Source organism: Episyrphus balteatus, chromosome 4 (assembly GCF_945859705.1).
Source record: "Episyrphus balteatus chromosome 4, idEpiBalt1.1, whole genome shotgun sequence".
Classification (NCBI taxonomy): Eukaryota; Metazoa; Arthropoda; class Insecta; order Diptera; family Syrphidae; genus Episyrphus; species Episyrphus balteatus.
This window is the reverse complement of record NC_079137.1, coordinates 28,402,934-28,418,122: the sequence shown is the minus strand read 5'-3', so window position 1 is coordinate 28,418,122 and position 15,189 is coordinate 28,402,934. Positions and strand designations below refer to the sequence as shown.

Genomic DNA, 15,189 nt, shown 5'->3' with positions numbered 1-15,189 from the left:
GCACGATTGGGGTCGCACGTACTTGCTCTTATGCTTAAAGTTACTCTAATGTTAAAGCTTTTTATTCAAGAAAATTAAGAAATTAAAAAAAAAATCTGTTTTTATAATTAATTAAATACCGTTTAAAATGATCTTTCCCAAAAAACCAAGTATCTCAAGTAGCACAAAAGTCTAAGATACACCAAAATATTTGGTGTATTTTTTGCACTTTCGTGATATGCATTTTGAATATAAAAAATACACCATTTTCTCGTATAAAATAAACTCCGGTGGTTAAAAAAATATACCGATTTTGGTGTATAAATGGCACTAGTGGTATATTAAATGATCTGTTTTTGGTGAAAATTATCCCTTTGAAATTGAAAAATACACAATAAATCTATGGATAAAATACACCATTTAAATTATTCTGATTTAAAATTTGAACCAAAGTTTATTTTTTATCTCAAACAGTTTGATGAATTCTAATTCACACCATTTCTTATGAAATAAATGAAAATGAATTTTTATTCACTTTCATAATATTGCCATAAGATACCAATGGTTAAATATGATTTTGTTTGCCAAATTTTAAAACGAAACACATTCTATCTACTAATTTTAGATGCAACCCCCTCTAAAAATCGAGCGCCTCAAAAATGTCAGTGAATTAATGATTTTTTTTTCGATTTTAAGAATCCATTTTTCAAAAATTATAATTTTTGTGTTGTTTTACATTTTTTTAAGAAAAGTTATTTTATAATGAATCGAAAAAACTAAGAATGCGGGACTATTAGGTCGATAAATATACTATTTTAATAAAATAATTAATCGATGTCTTCTATTTTTAAATGGCCTCCAATGAAAAATATGGCGTCTCCCACATATGCATTTTGGTGAATTTTATGTCCACAGGGTGTGCTTCCTACACCAAACAGAGTGTACAAAATAAACCGTTTTGGTTGATTTCAGAATCAAATAATTTTATGCACCATTAATGGTATATTATAAAAACAACTGAATATCGGTGTATTTTTTGCACGGAATTTCAAAAAAATGTTGAAATTTTGTACAGAAAAGACAGTGGTATCATTTTTATACCACTAATTTTGAGAAATACACCATATTTTTTCAATTTTCTCAATTTTACACCAAAATTAATGAATTTACACCAATTTATACACAAGTGTGCTACTTGAGATGCCAGTTTACTTCTCGTATAAAAAGGAATTTTTAGAAAAAAAATTTCGAAAATCGTTAGAGCCGTTTTGTAAAAAAATAATTTTTTATATATAAAAATTTTCTAACATTTTCCAAAAAAAAAGTTGGTATGCCATTTTGAATAAATAACACGGTGTTACAAAAATGAGGTTTTAAAATATACGCGGGCGGAGACCTATCAGGTTTTGTAGAGCTAGTCGCACTGAATACGAAACGGTATTTGAAAATCCCCTAACACCCCCAAAATCTGGAGTTACGGGCAAAAAACGGTTTTTTGGACCTTCACCCATTGAAAAAATTCTAGCTTCGACAATTTTGTACCCATTTTCGATTTTTTTACAGTTTCTGATAGAAGATAAATATACCTTTATAACAATGTATAAAACATGTAACTCGGTTAAACAACTTAGAATTTATAAGATGTCAAAGTTCAAAAATTCAATTTTTTTTGTCATTTGCCCAACTTCGGCATCAATTTAAAGTTTATGTTTTCAAAACAACATGCTATTTAAAAAATATATTCATAAACTATATCTATTTCCCAATCAATCGAGGTATTTTTTATGAAAATCACTCCAAAATTGGCTTAGAAAAAAAAAATTTTCGATTTCAACCCAGATACAGAAATTCGAACTTTTAGGTATAGAACAAAAATGTTGTTTCGGCACGTAGTAGGATAACCTGGGCGCCAGGATTTGATAACGGGTTATTGTAGAGGAGCTCAATATAAACATCTTTTTCTTTGGAATGGGGGTCTATCTCCCCCCGTTTAGGTGGGAGGGGCAGTTTTCTAAAAAAAAATTATCAAAATAAAAAAAAATTATTAAAAAACAACGGCAACACTTACAGTAATAAATGATACCATTTCCAAAAGGTAAAATTGTGCATTTGATTCTAATTTTTAAATCAATATAATATTCCCAATAGTTTTTGAAATAATCGATTTCAAAGTTAAAAATAGGGGAAAAAATTTTTTTTAAAACTCATTTTATACTATTTTTGGCCAGACTGTGAATTTTAGTAAATAAATTACTTAAACAGAAAACTGCATCAATTGATTCCTTATCGAACCGTGAAAACTATATGTTTCTATGTCTTCTAGTTTTTGAGAAAATTGAAAAATAAAAACAAATAAAAACAAAAAATATTTTGAAAAAAGAAAAATCTGATAAAATAATTTTTCAATTTTCCCAAAAACTAGAAGACATAGAAACACATAGTTTTCACGGTTCGATAAGGAATCAATTGATGCAGTTTTCTGTTTAAGTAATTTATTTACTAAAATTCACAGTCTGGCCAAAAATAGTATAAAATGAGTTTTAAAAAAAATTTTTTCCCCTATTTTTAACTTTGAAATCGATTATTTCAAAAACTATTGGGAATATTATATTGATTTAAAAATTAAAATCAAATGCACAATTTTACCTTTTGGAAATGGTATCATTTATTACTGTAAGTGTTGCCGTTGTTTTTTAATAATTTTTTTTTATTTTGATAATTTTTTTTTAGAAAACTGCCCCTCCCACCTAAACGGGGGGAGATAGACCCCCATTCCAAAGAAAAAGATGTTTATATTGAGCTCCTCTACAATAACCCGTTATCAAATCCTGGCGCCCAGGTTATCCTACTACGTGCCGAAACAACATTTTTGTTCTATACCTAAAAGTTCGAATTTCTGTATCTGGGTTGAAATCGAAAATTTTTTTTTTCTAAGCCAATTTTGGAGTGATTTTCATAAAAAATACCTCGATTGATTGGGAAATAGATATAGTTTATGAATATATTTTTTAAATAGCATGTTGTTTTGAAAACATAAACTTTAAATTGATGCCGAAGTTGGGCAAATGACAAAAAAAATTGAATTTTTGAACTTTGACATCTTATAAATTCTAAGTTGTTTAACCGAGTTACATGTTTTATACATTGTTATAAAGGTATATTTATCTTCTATCAGAAACTGTAAAAAAATCGAAAATGGGTACAAAATTGTCGAAGCTAGAATTTTTTCAATGGGTGAAGGTCCAAAAAACCGTTTTTTGCCCGTAACTCCAGATTTTGGGGGTGTTAGGGGATTTTCAAATACCGTTTCGTATTCAGTGCGACTAGCTCTACAAAACCTGATAGGTCTCCGCCCGCGTATATTTTGAGTGTTACACCGTGTAATTTATTTACGCATAAAACGAATTTTCAAAATTTTTCATAAACCCGTTTTCAAAAAATTGATTTTTCAAAAAAAAAAATTTGAAATATTTTTTAAAAATCCAAAAATGAGTTTTTTGAAAATTTCTAAGATTTTAATATTACCTTTACCTAAATGCTTTTGTATAAAAATTTTCGTTGAAATCGGGTTGGTCTTGAACGAGATATTCATAAATCAAAGAAACCGTTCTATGACATGTACCGTTAATAACGGTAAAAAAAATATTTTTTTATTTCGAAAGTTGGTTCTTATGTCTAATACTATACTCAAAAATTTTAATCAAAATCGTAAGAGCCGTTTTTGAAAAAAATTTACTTTTCTATTTCCGTTATATGACAGGTACCGTTAGTTTTGGTCCTAAAAAAAAAATTTCAATTTGTCCTCTAGGGAATCACCCAAAACTGTTAACTACCAAGTTTGAACAAAATCGCTCAAATAGTTTAGGCTGTAGCTCGAGGTACATACAGACAGACAGACAGACAGACGGACAGACAGACAGAATTGCCGGACCCACTTTTTTGGCATTCTCCATCATCGTAATGTCATGTAAAATTGTTATCTCGAGTTCGATTTTTTTTACGAATCCTAAACTTGCCCTATAGTACCTATATCGCAAGTAAAAATATTTTTTAATAAATTTAAAATAAAATTTTTCAATATCGATCAGCACTCCCTTCTATACAGGGTGTCCCAAAAGTAATGGATCAAACGAAATATGCAGATAGGCCAACTTTAGGGCTCTCAGAATTTGGTAACTTGTTCATCCCAAATCCTTACGGTTTTCAATTTAATGCAGTTTTTGTGAATTATCGAAAAATCTCGACTTTGCAACAGTATTTTGCTTCCTCCGGTCATAATTGATTTTTGTTTTTTACAATTCTTTCACTAAAACATTGCCTAATAATAAGAAATAATTATTTAATCAAAATATTTTTTATTTCATACGCCATTTTGCTGCAAATTATGTAACAGTTCCATATTTTATAAAAACTCAATTTCTTACTTTTATTTGAGAGGAACATCCCGAAAAAAAATTGTATGGTGTGATACTGGTTTATTATTTTAAAAACTTGCCGTGTTATTGCACTTTTCAAAAATGTATAAAAATTTCCAAAGTTCAAATTAGAACGAAAGATATTACAATTTTAATGCAAAAAAACAGGGGTTTTCAGAGCAAAATAACAAACAAAAATCGAGGCTTTTATTCAAAAAGAAATAAACAAAAAACAGTCGAGGAAATGTGTTTATTTTTCTTTGTTATTTTTCTCTGAAAAGGCCTGTTTTGTTGCATTAAAATTGTAATATCTTTTGTTCTAACTTCAAGTTTGGAAACTTTTATACATTTTTGAAAAGTGCAATAACACGGCAAGTTTTTAAAATAATTAACCTGTGTCACACCATACAAATTTTTTGCAGTGTGTTGCTCTGAAAAAAAATTAAGTAATTGAGTTTTTATAAAACATGGAACTGTTAATTAATTTGCAGCAAAATGGCGTATGAAATAAAAAATATTTTGATTAAATAATTATTTATTCTTATTAGCCAATGTTTTAGTGAAAGAATTGTAAAAAACAAAAATCAATTATGACCGGAGGAAGCAAAATACTGTTGCAAAGTCGAGATTTTTCGATAATTCACAAAAACTGCATTAAATTGAAAACCGTAAGGATTTGGGATGAACAAGTTACTAAATTCTGAGAGCCCTAAAGTTGGCCTATCAGCATATTTCGTTTGATCCATTACTTTTGGGACACCCTGTATAAGATAGGAGGCTGAAAATTCACCAGTATGATACCAATAGGATGTGGAACCAAACTAGGGGTTGGCCCAACGTTTATCTGAAAACTTTATTTTTCCCATACAAGCGTGGAACACCTTAATAGGTAGGTATTGCTTTTGAACGCTTTTTTAAATTAAACATGTTGTTTAACAATGTTAAAAAACTTTGATTATGCACATGATTAAATTTTAAAGAGGATGTAGTTTTTCTTTATCTAAAAAATTAAAACAAGAAACATACCTACAGAACTGCTACTAAGTTTACTTTAATATATCTAATTCCTAAAGGGAATAAGGCAAAAGTTTTAATGTGAAACTCCTAACAATCCGTCTTATCTTGACATGTTACTCCATTCCCAACCCAAATTTACCCCCAAACTATCTTAAATCATTCTTTTTATGTTATTTAACCCAAACAATATTAACTTATTTCCAGCCACTCATCAAAAAATAACTCCCTCGTTATGTGTGTGCTCACTGAAATTTCTTGAGTGGCCCGCAAACACAAGGTTCTTTGTGGACTTTTGTTGGATATAATAATTAATAGGCTTTCCGGACGTAAGGAAGTGTTACATTTGGAAGAAAATTGTTTGGGTAATACTCATACATAGTTTGCTAAGTTTTCTTTTTCGAGTTTCTTGTGGACTAAATGGATTGTTTTATTACACCTTATTGAATTGATCATCAAAGTTGTTAAGATTTCTGACGTGACATTATGATTTGTTATCCAATAACTGAAATTATGTTGTGGGAAATACTTTTTACATGTAACTTGTAAAAGTATTTGAATTAATTATAAATACAAACATATAAAAGGTAAAAACTATTATTCTCATGTTAGATTATGGTATGAAAATGAATGAATGAATTTCGACTGTTTTTGAGGTTATGTTTTAAGTGAGCTAATTGATTATAATTAAATTTGTAGCGGTGCCTAAAAAATATATTTAAATCTTACCGATATCTCTTTTACTGCCCGAGATATTTTCAATTTAAGTAAGTCCTTAGCTCAAAAACAGCACCGGTCAATCAAATTAAATTTTTTTTTTGCCACAGGAACCAAATTATACTTTTCTGAAGGTTTATTGATTATTAGCCTCCCTTGTTGAATTATTGCAGTCTTAAAATGCAAAAAAGTTTTTTTTTTTATATTTAAAAAACAGAGGCTAATAGAATATTTTTGACTTCGGAAACCTTAAAACCTTCAGAAAATTATATTTTGGTTTTTGTGGCAAACATGTTTTGACCAGTGACTTAAGCTTTAGATTAAGTTAAGTCTGTCTTTGGCCAATTAACTAAAACTTAAGATATCTCAAATTTTTCTGATTTCGGATATACGAGTTCAGCACCTTAAAAACCTATACAAAATTAGATCTTCTTCTTTTGTTTATCTTAACAATCATTTTGTTTGTTTCCCGTGAAAATTTTACTGAGCTAAGTACTGAGTTACCAAAAAAACACGGCTACAGATATTTCTTTTCAGATTCAATTTTTCACATTTATTGTCTAAAAGTATATTTTCCTGTATTTATTTCACAACGTAAAGTACTTCAAATGCATTTTTTTTAATAATTTATAAGTAAGATCTTTTAACCTTTAAATCAAGGCGATAGAAAAAAAAGTTTGGCTTGCATTCGGCACAAAAACCTGTGTAACTATTAATTAAGTTACTTTACTAAAACTTTAGTGAAACTATATCTAATTGACAGTTTTCGTGCAACTGATTTCAACAGGAAAAAAAAAAACTTGATAAAGTACAACGAACAACTTTATACCTAACCTCTCTGTTATCCATGACCGAATATTATGATGGTCGTTGGAAGACCCGACTAACCGATCTCAACTCCTTGAACTTCACTCTTTTGGCATACAAAAGTTAGACGTTATTTTTCATTAACATCCTCATGCAATTTGCGGTACGGGTGGTTGTCAGTTAATTACTTGTACCATAAAAATTAAATGAACATTTCATCGTACTAAAAAAAATAAACTTTCAACCAGTTGCTGCAGGAATTTATGAAGTTCTGACATAAACAAGTGCTTGGCAATGGCTGGCTTGGATGTTGAATCGTCCTTGTCATCATCGTAGTCGTCGTCAGAAACAACAACTGGTGTTTTATAAGAACAACAATTCCCAGTTCATCAACACCAACTATGCTTCCCCGAAACCCCATCGTACTAGTAGTATCCAATACCCAAGGGTACGGCAGAGACAAGTGGAACGTGCTTTGTCTTCTGTTTGTGGATTTGTGGCCAAAGCCGCAACACCAGAGAATAGTTCATGCGTTTTGTCCGGATTTATTCCCTCTACTCATCCAAAGCCAAACCTACCTAGAACTAGAACTATTCTCATAGTGTATAGGGATTTTCAGTTTTATACGATGACGATGACAGAATATTACTTCTGCTGCAGGGATGACATGTCCCTTAGATGAGAAGGAGACAAGAGCATAGAAAAGTAAATATAAATAACTTTTGCGGTTCGCCTCAGAGGATAATTAACTTGTAGATGCTCAAATAAATCTTAGTCTTGCGGTCGGAACTCGATCATCGTTTCATATAATCGTTGGTAGAACAAACAAATACTCCTCAAAAATGTCATATACTTTCGGGATGACAGAGAATATTTTGACATTCAGTATTCAGGAGAGAGATGAACTAATTGGTGTTGTAAAATAAATCTTTTAATATTTTTTTTTTATTTGAATCTCGGGTGTGGTTTCCTTGAGGTTTTTTAATTGTCAGACAGTTTTGGGACAAATTATAAACTCCATCAAGAGTTCCTTGAAGTTAATTTGGTTAGCTATGGGCTTTTAGTAGGCCAAATAAAAATCGATTTCTTCCGGTTTGGTGTGAAAATACTTTTAATATTGTTTTTAAAAGATAAATTATATACAAGGTGTTTCAAAAGAAATAGTCCAAGCGAAATATGCTGAAATACGAACTTTGGTGCTATCAGAATTTGGAAACTTATTCATTCGATTTTCGAAAAATCCTTAAAAAAATTTATAATAGTTTAATCTCACCACCTATTTGCTTTTCAACTTAATATGTATCGATATTGAAACAAACATTTAAGAATTATAACATTTTTCGTTTGAAAAAAAATCAATTAAAACAAGGCTTGTGTGAGTATTCCTTAGAAAAAAAAAAAAATATTTTAACAAATTGCAAGAAACGAATATTCCAAACTGTATTAATCAATCCATCAATTGAATTCAATTCAAAAGAAATCGTCAATCATTCGAATCCATTTCTAGGAAGTTTAACTTTTTTCCCTGGATTTGCTGATTGTATTTTCTGATTTATAACCCTCATTTCTTTTGTATTGATTGTGTGTGTCAAAAATATTTCTACACAATAAAAAAACAGATTCAAAGAGAACCAGCCAAAATAAAAAAATATGTGTATTTGTGTAATTTATAAAGGTTTTTGTATTGGTTACGAAAATTAAATTATTCCTTAACCAGAAACTTGAGAACGAGCACCAAATCAATTTACACTAAAGTTTCTCCATAATTAAAATTAATTGTTATAAATCTTATACCTAAGTTAAAATTGCGAAAAACCTATACGAATTCTAACTGGAAATAATTGCCTTATTATCAAAAACATAATCGTCTGTTTGTTTAAAGTTGTTAAATAGTTTAAGTGTATTTATAAGAAGAATGAATTTGTGTTTGCCAAAATGAGGTGAGGGTTAAATTAAGTTTTTGAAAAACTTTCCCGATGTTGCAATTCAAGTTGTTCTCGAGACATATACATGTGTGCCTGTTAAACAAATCAATAAAAAACGAACAACTGCAATAAAAGAATACATGCACATTTTGAAGCATTTGACTAAAAATGTCGGATTGCCCTCTGAGCCTCGTTTGCAATGAAATCATAAGCAAAAGAGCAATTCGCAAAATGCTCGTGAAAGATTTTGATAAAACTTTGCAAACGTTATTATCGAAGCTATTGCAATTAAACTTCATTTTCAGTTTTTTCTCAAAACGTCCTAAGGGTCAATTCCCGATCTGTGAAGTGATAGTTTTATCACGTTTTCATAAGGTCTGTTTAAAGAATCTGATCCGCACAGAAAAGATCCGAAAAGTACAGATTTGTGTGTTTCATGAATTAAAACCTTGCCCTAAACTGTTCCACAAACTGTCATTTTGTGTTCCTTGAAGTTGTCCAGCACAGTTTAGTTCAAGTTTTTCTGCTCCTACTTTTGAGGTGGAGCAAATGAGTGAGAAGTGTCAAGCAGCAGCTGATTAGTTTTTCCTTAGAATCTTCTTAATATGAAGAAAAATTCAAAATGTGAACATATATTCTAATTAATTATAATTTATTTCAATGAAAAGTCATTACAACACAATTTATTTTTATTATAAGTTTCAAAACTGAAAGGCAACAGTCAAATCTATAAAACAGGAAGGTGTACTTTTCTGATCTTTTTTGTTCTGACAGTTTTCACGAATTTGTGTTGTTCTGATCTGTGCTGTTCTAGTTTTTCTTCATTAAACAGACCTATAATAAAGTCGATTCTGGATTTATAAAAAATTAAAACAAACTTCAAAAATTAAATAAAAAAAATTCAAAAATTAAAACAAATTTCAAAAATTTTTCATATGAAAACGAAAATGATAAATTTTTTATCACTTCACAGTTTCACAGATCGGGAATTGACCCCCTGGGCGTTTTTTTTTTCCTAAATTTTTTAATTGTATTAACTTTGTCAAAAACAAAAAAAATTAAAAAATTAAATTAAGTTAAAGCTTGTACTTAGCTTAAATATAAAAATAAATAAATTAATATTGTTGTAACAATCTTTTTAGCAAACACCTAAAGTACACGCGGGATTTTTTTTTGAAAAATGTTGACATCTTTTTGTTTGTGCAAATACCTATTAATTTTTAAACCAAATTTTTGTCCATGATAATTTTTGACTTGGTAGGTAGAGTGTCTGTCGTCGTATCTCTTTAAAAGAGAACATGTTCTCTTTTTTGGTTTCGACTTTTTTACACTTTCTTTTACCGTACCTACGGATCTTTTTGTTTCTCTTTTTTTTTAAAACCATTTCTATTTTTATTTATTTCAATTGATTCATCTTTACTTTCCAACAACCTAAATAAATATTTGCTGTTCAGCGGCCTAAAGTCAACTTGTATTTTATTAATTTTACCGATTGTAAACAAATTGTTAACAAATTGTTGACGCAAATTATTGATTGCAAATTCAATTCAGACTACTTAAAATATATTTTTAGATATTATTAATTTACCCTCTTCCACTCCGCTCACTAATAGATATGGGATGCATGCGAGTTTTGAGTTTAACTATGTATATGTAATTTTTTTACTATCCAAATACTTCAGTCGACCTTTTTTTGGAATCATTCGACTTTTGTCAAGTCAAGATTTAAAAAAAATGTTTTAAGTAATTTTGTTGCAATTGGAACAAGTATTTAAAATGAACTCCTTGATTTTGTATGCATGTTAGGGTATTCTTTCAGGCTTATATTGTGTTTACCTATTTTCTTGGATTTTTTTCGTAATATGTCTAAGACATTAAATTTTTTTAAACATTTAATAATTCCGGTGTTAAATTTTTCCAAGCACATAATGACAGAGTGTCATGAGGATATTTGAAAGGTTCTGGTGGGGCATACCATAAAAAAATTTTGGAAACACTGCTCTTGAGTATATGTATCTATATTATGTCTTAATTAGGTATGGCTTAAATTTTGTACTTCTTATTCTGCTTTTAAAATTCTGCTTTTTTGCCTTAATTCTTCTATGCTTTCAAAATTCTGCCAGTGTATTTATTGGAAAAAGAAAGTTGGTAGTACTTTTCTCACTGTTTGTTCTTTAATTGTTGGAAACATTTTTCAAAATGCAATTACAATTCACTACTAGGTATATATGAGAAGTTCAGAATAATAAATGGGCCAAGTACACTAATCCACAAATTTAAAGGGAACTTGACTCATTATTATTCTGAACGACTCATATTATATGACAGACAGAACATTAGAACCATTCTACTGTGATACAAAATATTCCCTTCATTGTTCAATGTTTTGAAAATTCATTTTTTTTTTTGTATTTAGAAAATGTTTAAATATTTTTCGAAAATATTTGACATTAAAAAGCTTTTCTTTATAAATTTATCAAAAAAAAAAAATTGTCAAATCAAATAAGTAACCAAATAAGCAGCAAATTCAAAACTTGCTTAAGGAAGTGAGAAGATGATCTTGCAAACAATGATTCCACAAAAAATTATAAAGAGGTTAACAAAAACCCGCACTTTTTTACATTTTTAGCCTCTTTTTTAATATTTTTTTTCTTTTCAAAATCTTGTAAAACAGAATTATAAAAAGTAAAATTTTTTTAAAGCAAAATTCTATAAAAAAAAAATAATTTTGAAAAGCAGAACTTTGAAGTAAAATAAAAAAAAAAGAAATGTTGACCCGGTGGAATTTTGAACCTAACGTACGACCGAGGGATGCAATCTGAGGTAAATTTTTAAATTTGTTTTGTGAAAATTAATTTCCAATGCAAGAATAATCTGTACAAGCTGATAACATCCAGTCGCTGATGCCTATCCGCAACAGATTATTATTTGAAACTAATGTTTGTGCAAACATTTTTGCGTTGAGAGTGGTTAATATACAGGGTGTCCCAAAAGTTAACGTCGAAAAGGAAACGGTAGATAGAACCTTTCAGAATACAAAAAACTTAAATAATATGGAAAAATTAACTAATAAAAAGTCGGATTTCTTAAGAAAATAAATTTTATCTCGGTTATTTATGGAATATTCTCAACAAAGTTCTACCATTTAGAAAAGAAAATTGAACACACCAACTTTTAAGGTAACTTGCCGAAACATCGTGTTGCATTTTTATTTACACTACGGTTCATTGAATTAGAGTCATGTAAAATTTCTTAGTACTTAGTTGGGCAAAAATGTAATAATATTTTTTCTGAATGCATTTGGTAGCAGGGTTATTCAAGATTCCGTAACAAAAGAAAAAAATGAGAAAAATTAAGATTTGTAGTCACGGCACATGAAAAACCGTCATATTTCTTCCTACAACTATAAAATTTTTATTTCGCTTATTTATGTATTTATTATTTTTTTTTTCTCTTTTCAAATTTTAAGATTGATGATGAATTATCTTTTGTAAGAATTAATGGCAGAGAAATTTTTAAAAGTAGGTACAAGTTCTTATTTTATATTGGTGTTAATCATAAGCCATTATATTATAATTGCTGTCATCTTTTTTTTACAAGAAAAATAGTCTTTGAACAATCTAGTTGAAACAATAACAAAATATCCTAACGCCATTTTTTTAAATAACGTTCAATAAAATATTGAATTATGTTCAATAAATAGGTAATACTTTGCTTCCAGGACGAATTAAACTTTTTATATTGTTCATTGAATTAACTGCATTTAAATTTTGTAACTAAACAAATATTTTTACCTTTAAGAAACTTTAAGAAAATTTTTTTTTGTTTTTAAGTCAGCTTTTAGACAAATTTTTCACAAACCTAGAATTTTTTCTTTAACAAATCCATTATAACCTTAATTTTTTTAATTTATAAAAATTTACAAAATTTTTGAACAGAAAAAATATTTCGTTAACAAGAAACTTAAAAAGTTTAATGTTTAGTACAACTATTGGACGAGAGCATCAAGCCGAGATATGCAAGCTCTCATATTTTGTCTACAATTAAATTAAAATATATTTATTTAAAAGATATATAAATTTTTTTTAACATTGATTCTTCATTTTATTTTAACATTTTAATCTTCGAAGTTACACTATTTCGACTCAATTTAATCATTTTAATTTTTGAAAATATGTTATTAAGATATTTATGTAATTGTCTTCCCTAAACTATTTTTTTAAGTTGAGTTCCAGATAATTTATTTGCAAACAAAACAACAATCAACCTTAATGATTGAATTTCTCTATTGATCAAAGATTCAAAAAATTTACCGTTCACAATAAAACCCAATTTGTCCAATCCATTTGCTAGAAAAAACAATTCTCCTAATTTCATACAAGCTCAAATCCAAATAAAAATTGATATCACTGCCACTGACACAATTTATAATTGAAATCTTCTTCATTCACATTATGAAACCCAAGTGACAGTGAGCCCTTTGCTTACACATTTATACTCCTAATACCTTCCATTCGCAAAAATATGTATTGTATGCGATATATCTTGCCAAGAGTACATCTCTTAAAAAACATGTCATTTACAAGGAAGAAGGATAAAAGCTCTGACAAAAAAATGAAAACATAACACTGACCTATCTAATCCCAGATTAACTTGTACTTCAATGTTATTATGCTGACTCCTTTGAGAAAAAAATAGCTAACATAGATTTTTATCTGTCTTATAAGAAACAAATCTTATCTCATTTCTTTGGGGAGATAATACTCTCATAGTTTTTTTTTTCTAGCAATAACATTAATTCAATTTCCTTTTCATCGCTCTCAATGTTCATATTCGGATGCTAGAAATTGCGAAAATTGAAGTGCCTAACCCTTAAATCCATCAAGACGATAATCCCATCTACACAGTGTCATAATATCAACACTTCGTTTCTCATGAGACTCATCACACAATTTGGTACGACGAACGGCACACACCGAATCTACATAAACATTGGCCATGATCCAATTAGAAATCTCGTCTGATTGCAGAAAATAATATACAAAACTTGAGCAACACCCCTTTCTCCCCCCGACTTTTCCTAGATTAATATAATTAAGAGCAGCGGACCATTGAAGTACCAGGCAGCAAGCAAATCAGCTCTAATATATCCCCGAATCCTTAAAAGCACCAACGGAGATTGGGATATCTTTCAAAGCGAAAAATTACAACCCATTTCCATGAAAATTATGTTCATTTAAGTTAATTAGTGGAGGAAAGCTAAATGTATACAAATGTACAAGTACCTCAAGAAAAACTCACCCTTTTCTGCTTTGTGTATCCTTAAGACCAAATATAACAGAATCATTTTTAAGATTTAATTCTTTTGATTTATGCACCTCTTAGAACACTCATTTTACTTGTACACTGTTAACACGTAATTAAATTCACATTACATTACCGATGATGGTAGCTTCAACTTTCGCTGGCTTTCGCTTTAGCGGCGGCACTGACCATTAATCACAAGAGTTACCGGAAACACCCTTGATAACGGTGTATAATTAAGCCGTTTTTACCCGTACACCATTCGAAAAGCACAACATTATTATCACAAAATTTATATTCGCTCGTCAATAATTCAGTTCAGACCAAGACCTGTAATCAGAAAATTGAAGTTGGTATACATTTTGTTACTTCGTCTGCCTGAGATCACCTACACACACACACATACAGAATCATTTAAGAGGATTCCCACCGATTTTAACTGTTCCGATGGGAAAATAATGGAATCACGCCGAGTAATTGGTTGACAGAGACCAACCACAACAACTTTTCACGATGCAACCGGTGCGGTAACCATCAACAAACTGACGGTTTAGATTCAAAGACTTTTGTGTTTATCAGAAATACAAGACTGTATGCCTGGGATGCTACTGTAGCTTGGAAGGATTTTTTGAATTTATATTCACCTCATCTTTGGTTAAGTTGTATTCCAGGCGTGGTATTCCAGTTATGCGCAGGACAAATACAGTGGATGGTAAGTGGATTGTAGTGGGCATTCAAGTATTGTTTTCCAGTTTGTTAATAAACGAATCAGTTAGAATTATTGTTATTCAAACTTAGTATCTCACAAAATGTATCATTGTAAGCATTTTTTCACTCTTTTTGCATAAAGTTAAATGACATTTTATTTAATGTCTTAATTATTTATTACATTAGGGGTTTGGGAGCTTAATTTGAAAGAATTCTTATTTGGAATCCGTATTTGGCCGCATCATTTCAAAACACTTTTTTTGGGCAAAGCATTGTTATGGAATCATATGTGATAAGACCATAAATACAGGAAACAGTAA

At 29.5% G+C, this 15,189-nt stretch overlaps 1 protein-coding gene across 1 annotated transcript in view; it reads right to left on the bottom strand.

Annotated features, from left to right (window-relative positions):
- Positions 1 to 14,715, bottom strand: part of LOC129919580 (uncharacterized) — a 138,629-nt gene extending 123,914 nt beyond the window's left edge. The window contains exon 1 of the mRNA XM_056000509.1: positions 14,159 to 14,715. The gene's annotated coding sequence lies outside the window, so the exon portion shown is untranslated. The remainder of the gene's footprint in view (positions 1 to 14,158) is intronic.
- Positions 14,716 to 15,189: the final 474 nt, after the last annotated feature.